We start from the raw sequence: 8,926 nt of genomic DNA, 5'->3' as shown, positions 1-8,926 counted from the left end.
GATCAAACCAAGTCAGAACTTTCCCCGGAAGCAAATATGGCAAAACTGAGGCTGTCATACGTTGGACACATCATGAGAAGGCAGGACACCCTGGAGAAGGCAATCATGCTGGGGAAAGTTGAAGGCAAATGAGGAGGAAGGCTGAATATGAGGTGGATAAAGTCCATCAAGGAGGCCACAGCCTCAAGTCTACAAGAGTCTAGCAGGGCTGTCAAGGACCAAACATTACGGAGGGCACACATCCATAGGGTTGCCACAGGTCAGAGATGACTTGCCTGCTTTTAACAGTAACTTTGTTTTGCAGCTTTTCATATTTTGTAAGCTGCTGTGAGCAATGCCTCTTTTCTGGAGGGAAAGCTGTGGCATAAATTCCATTAACAACAATAGATGACGTTTCTATCATTGTACAACTAGGTATGGATAGCAAATGTCTTGAAGAGAGACATGGAGGTGTAAAATGGAGGCACCATGGTAACACAAAGGCTTCTATGGGAATAAGCCCTTGGAAGAAGGGGCAGGATCTGCGGTGATGAAATTTCCACCAGGATGAGCTCTGCTTGTGATTCTCTGTGGGGTCTGCTGTGGAGCATTATGAATGGCGTGTGGATCCCTTGCCAACTGGCAGTGAAGCTCAGGTTTTCCAGCTGCGGTAGACAGGGCTGCACCTTCCCCAGTACTGCAAACCAGCAGGGAGTTGCATGCTTCAGCATCCACCAATGAACCAAATGATTGGAAGTCCTGTCACCAAACAATTAGTTATTTTTAGTAAAGGCCACCCACAGTAAGCTTCTGTGCTCATGCTTTTAACCACAGTGTATGTCCCTGCATTTTTCTGTAGAATTCTGAACGTGGGGTATTTTTTTCTATCCATCATATTGCTTTTCACACCATCAGAGCCAATGTGGTGTAGTGGTTAAGAGCGTGGGACTGAGACTCAGACGATCTGGGTTCTAGTCCCTGCTCAGCCACAGAGCCAACTGGGTGACTTTGGGCCAGTCACAGACTCTCAGCCCAGCCTGCCTCACAGGGTGGTTGTTGTGGGGAGAAGATGGAGGAGGAGAGATGATGTAAGCTGCCTTGAGCCCTTTGAGGAAAAAGGTAGGATAAAAATCGAAAAATAGATAAATTAATAAATAAATCATCATATGTTGACAACCCATTCCATGTAAGGCACCATGAAAACATGCAAAGAGCATAGAACATGCCTCTCTTGCTTTGGCTACTGTGCAAATGTCCGGTTCATTGTTGCCATCATAAATATTATTCTTTTTGACATCAGGCAAAGACCTTTTTATTTTCCCAATATGTTAACAGTTCATTGGTTTTATCCTTGTTTTTATCATCATTTATTGGATGCAATGTGTTGTGTGTGGTTGTTGTTATGGTTGCTTAGTTTTGGTTTTTTTTGTTTTGTTTTCTGTTCTTCGTTTTTTTGTAAGCCGCCCAGAGACTTTTAGTATTGGGATGGCATATAAAAACTTTACATAAATACATAAAATATAGTCAGCAGCAGTTGCGCTGGGTGTTAACAGCCAATCCTCCCACTCAGGGTTTCAGCTCAGTGGCCATGGCACCCTTTCCGAGCTACTCCATCCCCCTGTCTACCCCTTCTGTTTGTCCCCTGCGACAGTCCAGCCATTATCCATGGCCAGTGATCAGCCTCCGTTCTTATTCGTCTACTGGGGAGTCTCTCCCTTTGGCATTTCTCCCCTTGGGGTGTTTATGCTCCTGCAGGCATATACGTGTCCTCAAGATGACTCATGTGGCCCTCATCTGTGAGGCTGCCGCCTTTCTGGGTTCAGGATATCCCTGGTCAGCCTATGATTCTCGTATTAGCGCATACAGAATTAGTTGCGTTCTGGAACCTGGAACTGCTCCAACGGCATGCGGATTTTCGGCTTTGGTCTTGATTTATCACGCCCCTTCGAAATTGCACTGCCTACACCTTTTTATGTTATGTTTCTTAACACTGAGGTGGAACAATGCACTTCTCTGATTAATGTAATTGTTCTTGATTTACACCTTCCCAATCATTAACCATGGTGTGATTTAGGATCACATAAAACAGTCTTTACAACTCAAGCTCCTCTCAGAGCAAAATATTTCTACATCTTATTGGCATTTGTCAATTAGTTCACAGCCCTAGCTGACAGCATTTATAAGTCATACACCAATTTGAAATACATTTATGGGTGCGATTTCTGAGGCAAATACCTCACCAGCATTCAAACACTAGCTCATATCAAATTTAGCCAGGTTTTCCTAAATTCAGTACTATATCTCAGACTTGGAATTTCTTAGGAGACTGTTCTGTGTTTGGGTGGTGCTTGTACAGCTGACTTTTGCTAAACAATTCATTATTTCATTAGACAAAAACAATATTTAACTTCAATATTTCATTTGTTGGGCTCACACAGCTCAACTTCAGGCCGAGTGCTCTGAAAACTGTGGCCCTGGGATTTCAGTAATAATCACATCTTAGGCCCATAAAAATAGTGGGAGATGGGCAGTGCGCTCCAGTGCAAGGGCCCATCACCCTCCAAGCGTGGAGAATCACAGGAATCCCATAGTGAGAGGGAAGAGCCATGCAAAACATTTAGCTGTCACTACTTGAGATCTGAGGCGGAGGTCCTACTTCGGGAGCCCTCCTTAAAGGAGATTAGGAGGGAGAGTATCCAGAGGAGGGCCTTCTCAGCAGTGGCACCCTGACTGTGGAATACACTCCCCAGAGAGGTTTGCCTGGCTCTGACATTATATTCCTTTCTGCGTCAGGCAAAAACTTTTCAATTTTCTCATTATTTTATTGTTTAATTAATGTTAATTTGGGTTTTAGTATATCATGGTCGGATGCGGTAGGGCTGTTCTGTAGGGGACAGGATAGAAAAGCTTTTGATAGATAGATAGATAGATAGATAGATAGATAGATAGATAGATAGATAGTTGGCTGCATGGCACAAGAGGAAGCTGATATGCTAGAACTGCCTATCCCCTGGAAAATCCACAAAATACCATCTCTGAGGTCTATTTCATGACTTTGGAGCCACAGTTCTTTTGGTGGTGGTTGTGAGGACAGAGGGAGCTCCTGATCTCAGAGCAAATGACCAACTCTATCACCATCTGGACTGTCCAGAAGGACCATAAGTTTGTGCCCTAACAGGGCATTGACTTGGCTAATCAGATGCCCTGTTGCATCCATGGGATTTACTCCCTAGTAAATTGTTACAGGATTGGAGCCTGAATTGGCAACTCTTCAGTCAACACATTCTGCATGATTTCTGTTCAGTGAGTAGGATTACTTGAGAGAAACGTGTGTGGGCAACATTCATTTGCTATCTCTGTAGAGTGTAATTCACCCTACAAGAAGCTGAGCTGAATCTAGCATAGGGTTAGACCCACAGAACCCTCCAATGCTATAAAGTTAAAATATCTGCTCAAAACTTCAACTGTATTAGATTTTTTTCTTATTAATTTCAACCCCAATTACATTAACCTTGCAATGTTCTTAAGTAAGGAGGATGGCCTTTTAACCTTTTAAACAGTGTTTTGATTTGATTTGATTTTTTTTAGTGACCTCATTTTTGGAAACTTAGTTGCCTAGGCAACTCGGTCCATTCTCTGCCATTCATCAATATAAGCTTTCCTCCACCTCCTTTCACTGCTTCCTGTCAAGACTCCACCTTCATCTCTCTTCCATCCTACCTCTAAAGCGAGATGCCCATCTTCCTCTGGCTCAAAGAACCCCGTGGAGATAGAAGAAACGTTTGATCTGATCTGACAAAAGGGTCAGATGACCCTCATGAAATCCATAGAAATAATATGTCCAGTGGAAGGTACACCATCTGCAAGAGGAAGAAAAATGCACACTTTTCTTGAGGTCTCACCCTTGAATAACAATGCCTTTATTATTTTGGCAAGGGTCAATAATGCCCCAAAAGGCAAGTACAGACACCATGCAACAATATGTAGGGTGTAAACGACCCACATTTAAAAAATAAGACTGCGTTATGAAAATGCATGTCACATAATTACAACAATGGCACAACAATGGCCTATGGAACGCACTCCCCAGAGAGGTCCGCCTGGCACCGTCGTTACTTGTTTTTCGGCGCCAGGCTAAGACCGTTTTATTCAAACAATATGTTAACAGTGCTCAATAATATCTATAGGTTTTAATTGTGCAGCCGGGGTGTTTCTGGGTTTTAATTGTATTTTTATCATGTTTACTTATTTATGTGAGCTGTCCCGAGGCTATAAGTGATGGGACGGCATGCAAAAATTCTGAAATAAATAAATAAATAAATATTCTGGGATGGGCCAAAGTGCTCTGGAAGGGCACATGCTCTGCCTGCAGAAGGCTGCCGCTTCAGGCCCCGTCTGGGATGGGCTGGGAAAGGCTCTGGCTGGCAGAGAGGCTGGAGGCTGGGCCACTGATCCGATTGGTATCTGAGTTCCTAATTAATGCCAGAACTAGGCTGCAGCTATTTTCTCCTTCATGCAGTCTAGTGATACATAAGACACCTGACATGTATGTGTCAAAGGTTCTCCTGACCATGCTCAGTTTTCCTGCTTGCTGCCTGCAGGAGCTGGAAGATTTACAGCCCAGTGGTGAGCTTTGGATTCGTTGATGTTACAAGGCAGAGGAGGAGAGCTAGGCACTGGGTTGTGATTTCCTTTGGTGCTCCAAATCTGCTCTTACGTCGAGCTTCTGCCTCTGTCCCTCTGCTTTGCCTGCGGGGGAAATTTATACATTAGGACTGGTAACTTGCGCAGTTGTCTATACGGCTCACACGCTGAGATCTCCAGGAAATTTGTTTCAGTTCAGTTTTGACCAGAATTTATCAATTCACATCTCCTGGAACTGGCCATGGACCTGAACACAATATGAGGTCAAAGTGTGTGGTCAAAGCTGAGCTTGTGATGTGATTTGGAATGCCTATGGAATGCACTCCCCTGAGAGGTCTGCCTGGCACCATCGTTATTTGTTTTTCGGCGCCGGGCTAAGACCTGTTTATTCCAACAATATTTTAATAACTTTTAACATCAGCTTGTAGGTTTTATTCTGCAGCCAGGGTGGATCCAGATTTTATTTGTATTATGTTTTATTTTATTTTATTTTATTTAAGCCATCCCGAGGCTATGAGATGGGATGGCATACAAATAAATAAATAAATACTCTAAATAAATAAATAAAGAGTTACTACACAATGCAGAAACCGCAGCAACAAACCTCACAGAAGCTGCAGCCACGGCCCACACTAGCAGGACACCCTACGCACAACCACCGTGTCGCACAACTGCATGGGTGGGACAAACAAAATGCTAGTATGAAGTATTTTGCTATTCTGAGCCTGTTCGTCTGTGGGCTGCAGTGGTGCCGCCTGCCCTTCCCACCCCCAGTGGCATTTGGCGCGGTAGGACCTGCTGATTTCAAGGCTTCCTCTCTTGATGTCCAAGGCAAGGAGTGATGCCCCTGGGCCCAAGCCAGGGTTTGATTCCTCCTGTACCAAAGACACTTCTCCCGGGCTGCTTCCTCTGCTGCCTGGATCCTCACAACTACAGGCTATAGCCATTCCTCCGGCAAAAGCACTTGCATCTGTGCAGTGTGTTGCGTGTTGTTGTTGTTATGGTTTGCTTTGTCTTTGGTTTTTGTAAGCCATTCAGAGACTTTTAGTAATGGGACGGCATATAAAAACTTAATAAAATAAATCTGCACTAAGGGACAACCAGAGGAGGGATTTGAACCAGAGGAGCAGCTGAAAGTGGTGGTTTACAAGGGGAGCCCAAAATCAGACATGAAATAGTGTTTGTTTACTGGAGGCAATCCTAGAAAATAATAATTCTGTGAACAAGGAGGAACTGGGGCCGAAATTGGTCCAGAAAGGTTTGGAATGGTCGGGTGGAGAATGCTCTGTGAAGAGGGACCTCAGTGTATTGAGTGGTCAGAGCCAGAGGCACCTGAGACTGGAAGGGTTCAGGTTGTTCTAGATCTAGCAACTTGTATTGTTAAAATTGAAATTCCTGAAGGGTAAGCAATGAATGTGACAAAGCATGAATCAGAAAACGGAATTGAAACTTTAAAATCAGATTATAGCTTTATTCTGGTCAAACAGAAAAGGTTTATTTAATTAAAAATGTCTTCAGGAGTGATATTTCTGGCTGCCTAACATCACATGGAAAGACAGCCAAGGTTTGCCTTGAGGCTGCTTAACCAGGTTCAGTACCTGGCCTGGAAGTAGAGTGAAGGGGGTCATTCAGTTTTAACTGTGGAGGTGCCATCAAGCTGCATTTATAGAGCGAAACTAACCCTTCTTGTGATTGTGAAAGGAAATAATGATTGCTTGGGAAAGAATTTGATTTAATTCTGTTAAACTGATGCTTTATGCTGACTCTTTCTGTCTATATAATAGGAAGTGAAGGTTTCTATATGACTTGAAGGGCATCTTTTAATCTTTCTCACTGGAAAGTATCTCTAGCTGATTGAGATGTATTCGATGTCTATGGTGGCATATAATATTATTTGTTTCAGTTCAAGGATAGATAACTCATCCTGAAATGCAAGCAGCTTATTTTCCTGTATGAAAAATTGAATTGATGGCTCTATTTTAAACGGATATAATAGGAGGTCAGGATAAAATAACAATATTTATTCTTATTGCTGAATATGGGGAGGTAGAAAGAAATGATCAAAGGACTGTTTCTGGAAAGATGCTAAAGACTTGTAAGAGTTAAGGAAAGAATCAGAGAGAAACTTGCAACAGAAGGAAAAGATTCAAAGATGAAAATATGCCAAGACTATCTACATGCATCTCATTTAAAAGAGGTGATGGAACGGGACACTGAAAATAATTTTCAGAGGGTAGCTGCATTAGTCTATTCCAGAAAAAGAAATCCTAGAGTGTTGCGGCATCTTAAAGACTAATAAATGCCAAGTTTTGTACCCTCCATCAGGTGCATGGAATGTTATTGAGAGCATCTAATTTTTATGCATTATTTTATTTTATTTAAAGCTTTTTATATACCATCCAACTACTACAGCCTTGGGACAGTCTACAATAGAAACAGAATAAAATGAAGCACAGCATCCAATAAGGCCAATAAAATAAAACCCACATTAAACCCACATTAAAACCTAATCAACCTTAAAAATGGGCGAATAAAAAGGTTTTAGTCTGGCACTGAAAAGAATACAGAGCTGGTACCAGGTGGACCTCTCTGGGGAGCTCATTCCATAGCCAGAGTGCCACCTCTGAGAAGGCCCTTCTCCAGGTAGTCACCCTCCTAATCTCCTTCAAGTAGGGCTCCCAAAGAAGGACCTCTGCCCCAGATCTTAAGGGGCAGGAAGGGACATAGGGAAGGAGACGCTCCTTCGGCTATTGAGGTCCTAAGCCTTTTAGGGCTTTATGGGTCATCACTGGCACCTTAAATTGGGCCTGGACTTCAATTGGTAGTCAGTGTGGATGGTAAAGGACCAGTGTTTTATGTTCATACCTGCCAGTCCCTGATAACATCCTGGCACCTCTATTCTGAATTAATGGAAGTATCCGGACCATCTTCAAGGGCAGCCCCACACAGAGCATGTTGCAATAGTCCAATGGGGAAGTTACCGAGCGTGGATCACCAATGCTAGGCAGTGCTCATCCAGGTAAGGTCACAGTTTATCAATCAGCTGAAGCTGCAGAAAAGTGCTCCTTGCCACTGCCACCACCTGAGACTCCAGGGACAGCTCTGGATTATATATGGCCTTCAGCTAGTTTTCATCATATTCCAAGAAGCTTGAACTAGGACACAAGATTTTTATGACGTTGCATGGGTCATTTGGCTTATCTAGTGCCAGGATGTTTGCATTGTCACCAGCAACTCTCGTGAGCAGCCATTCTTAATAAGGTCCTTGCCACTGCTGGAATTTCAGCACTTAATTTCATTTTGCTTTAACTATGTACAGTTATCTTCACCACCACCACCATATCTGCAAAAAGCCAAAATTATTGGTAGCACTACATACATTTGGTGAAGTGTGCTGTGGTCCACAAAAGTGGTCCAAAATAAATGAGTTAGGCTTTAAGGTGACATGAGACTTTGCTTTTTAATTGGTGAAAATTATGAAGCTTGTTGAAAGGAGAAAGCCCTTACTTAATATATGATAACAATCAAGGTTCCTTGAATGATTTGAGAGATAAGAGCTTGGAAGAGCAGCAACCCCAGATTAATTGAATTCTTAGAAGAGGAAGAGGAAGAGGAAGAGGAAGCAGCAGCAGCAGCAGCAGCATATTGAGGAACTGAGAAATTCTGAAATTAGAATGAATCCAAGTCTGGAAAATTGGAACAGTCAATGGTAGCAGAAATTAGATCAAATGGATAAGAAGCATGAGCAGTACTGCTCAGAGAAAGATAAAAGGTTAGATGATAAATTATATGGAATGTTGTGTATAATGACAACTTTGGGAGTAAAAGGTTAACGAGCAAGATCAAACAAATGAACTGATAAAGGAACATCAGGGACAATTGGTTCAAGGTAGATAGAAGGCACAAAAGGAATGGAAAGATTTCGGAAGTCAAGAGAAACACTGTAAGCTGAACTTAGATAAACGTGCTTTTAAAATTTAATCAGGTATAGCATGAAATACATTAACTTGAGATTAAAATGGTTCCCCAAGAAAATGGAATGTGGTAGTTTAGTTGAATTGCTTTCTATTAGTTTGTAGACCTATTTAGTACAAAAATGTCCTTCAGCCATGGGAAGGCAAATGCATCACAGATAGGAACAAGGATTGCAGTAAGAATAAATGCATCAAAATACGTTTTAGTGGACTTTTAAACTTTAAACATAGAAGGAGAAATGAGTTTGTTCATTGCATGTAGCAAGTAACTTATTTAGAACACAATATAAAACATGGAGATAGAATGATCTGCTTAGTATGAAAAGTAT

This window comes from Varanus komodoensis, unplaced genomic scaffold (assembly GCF_004798865.1).
Source record: "Varanus komodoensis strain SLA01 unplaced genomic scaffold, ASM479886v1 scaffold40, whole genome shotgun sequence".
In the NCBI taxonomy this organism is placed as follows: Eukaryota; Metazoa; Chordata; class Lepidosauria; order Squamata; family Varanidae; genus Varanus; species Varanus komodoensis.
This window is presented reverse-complemented; position numbering follows the sequence as displayed.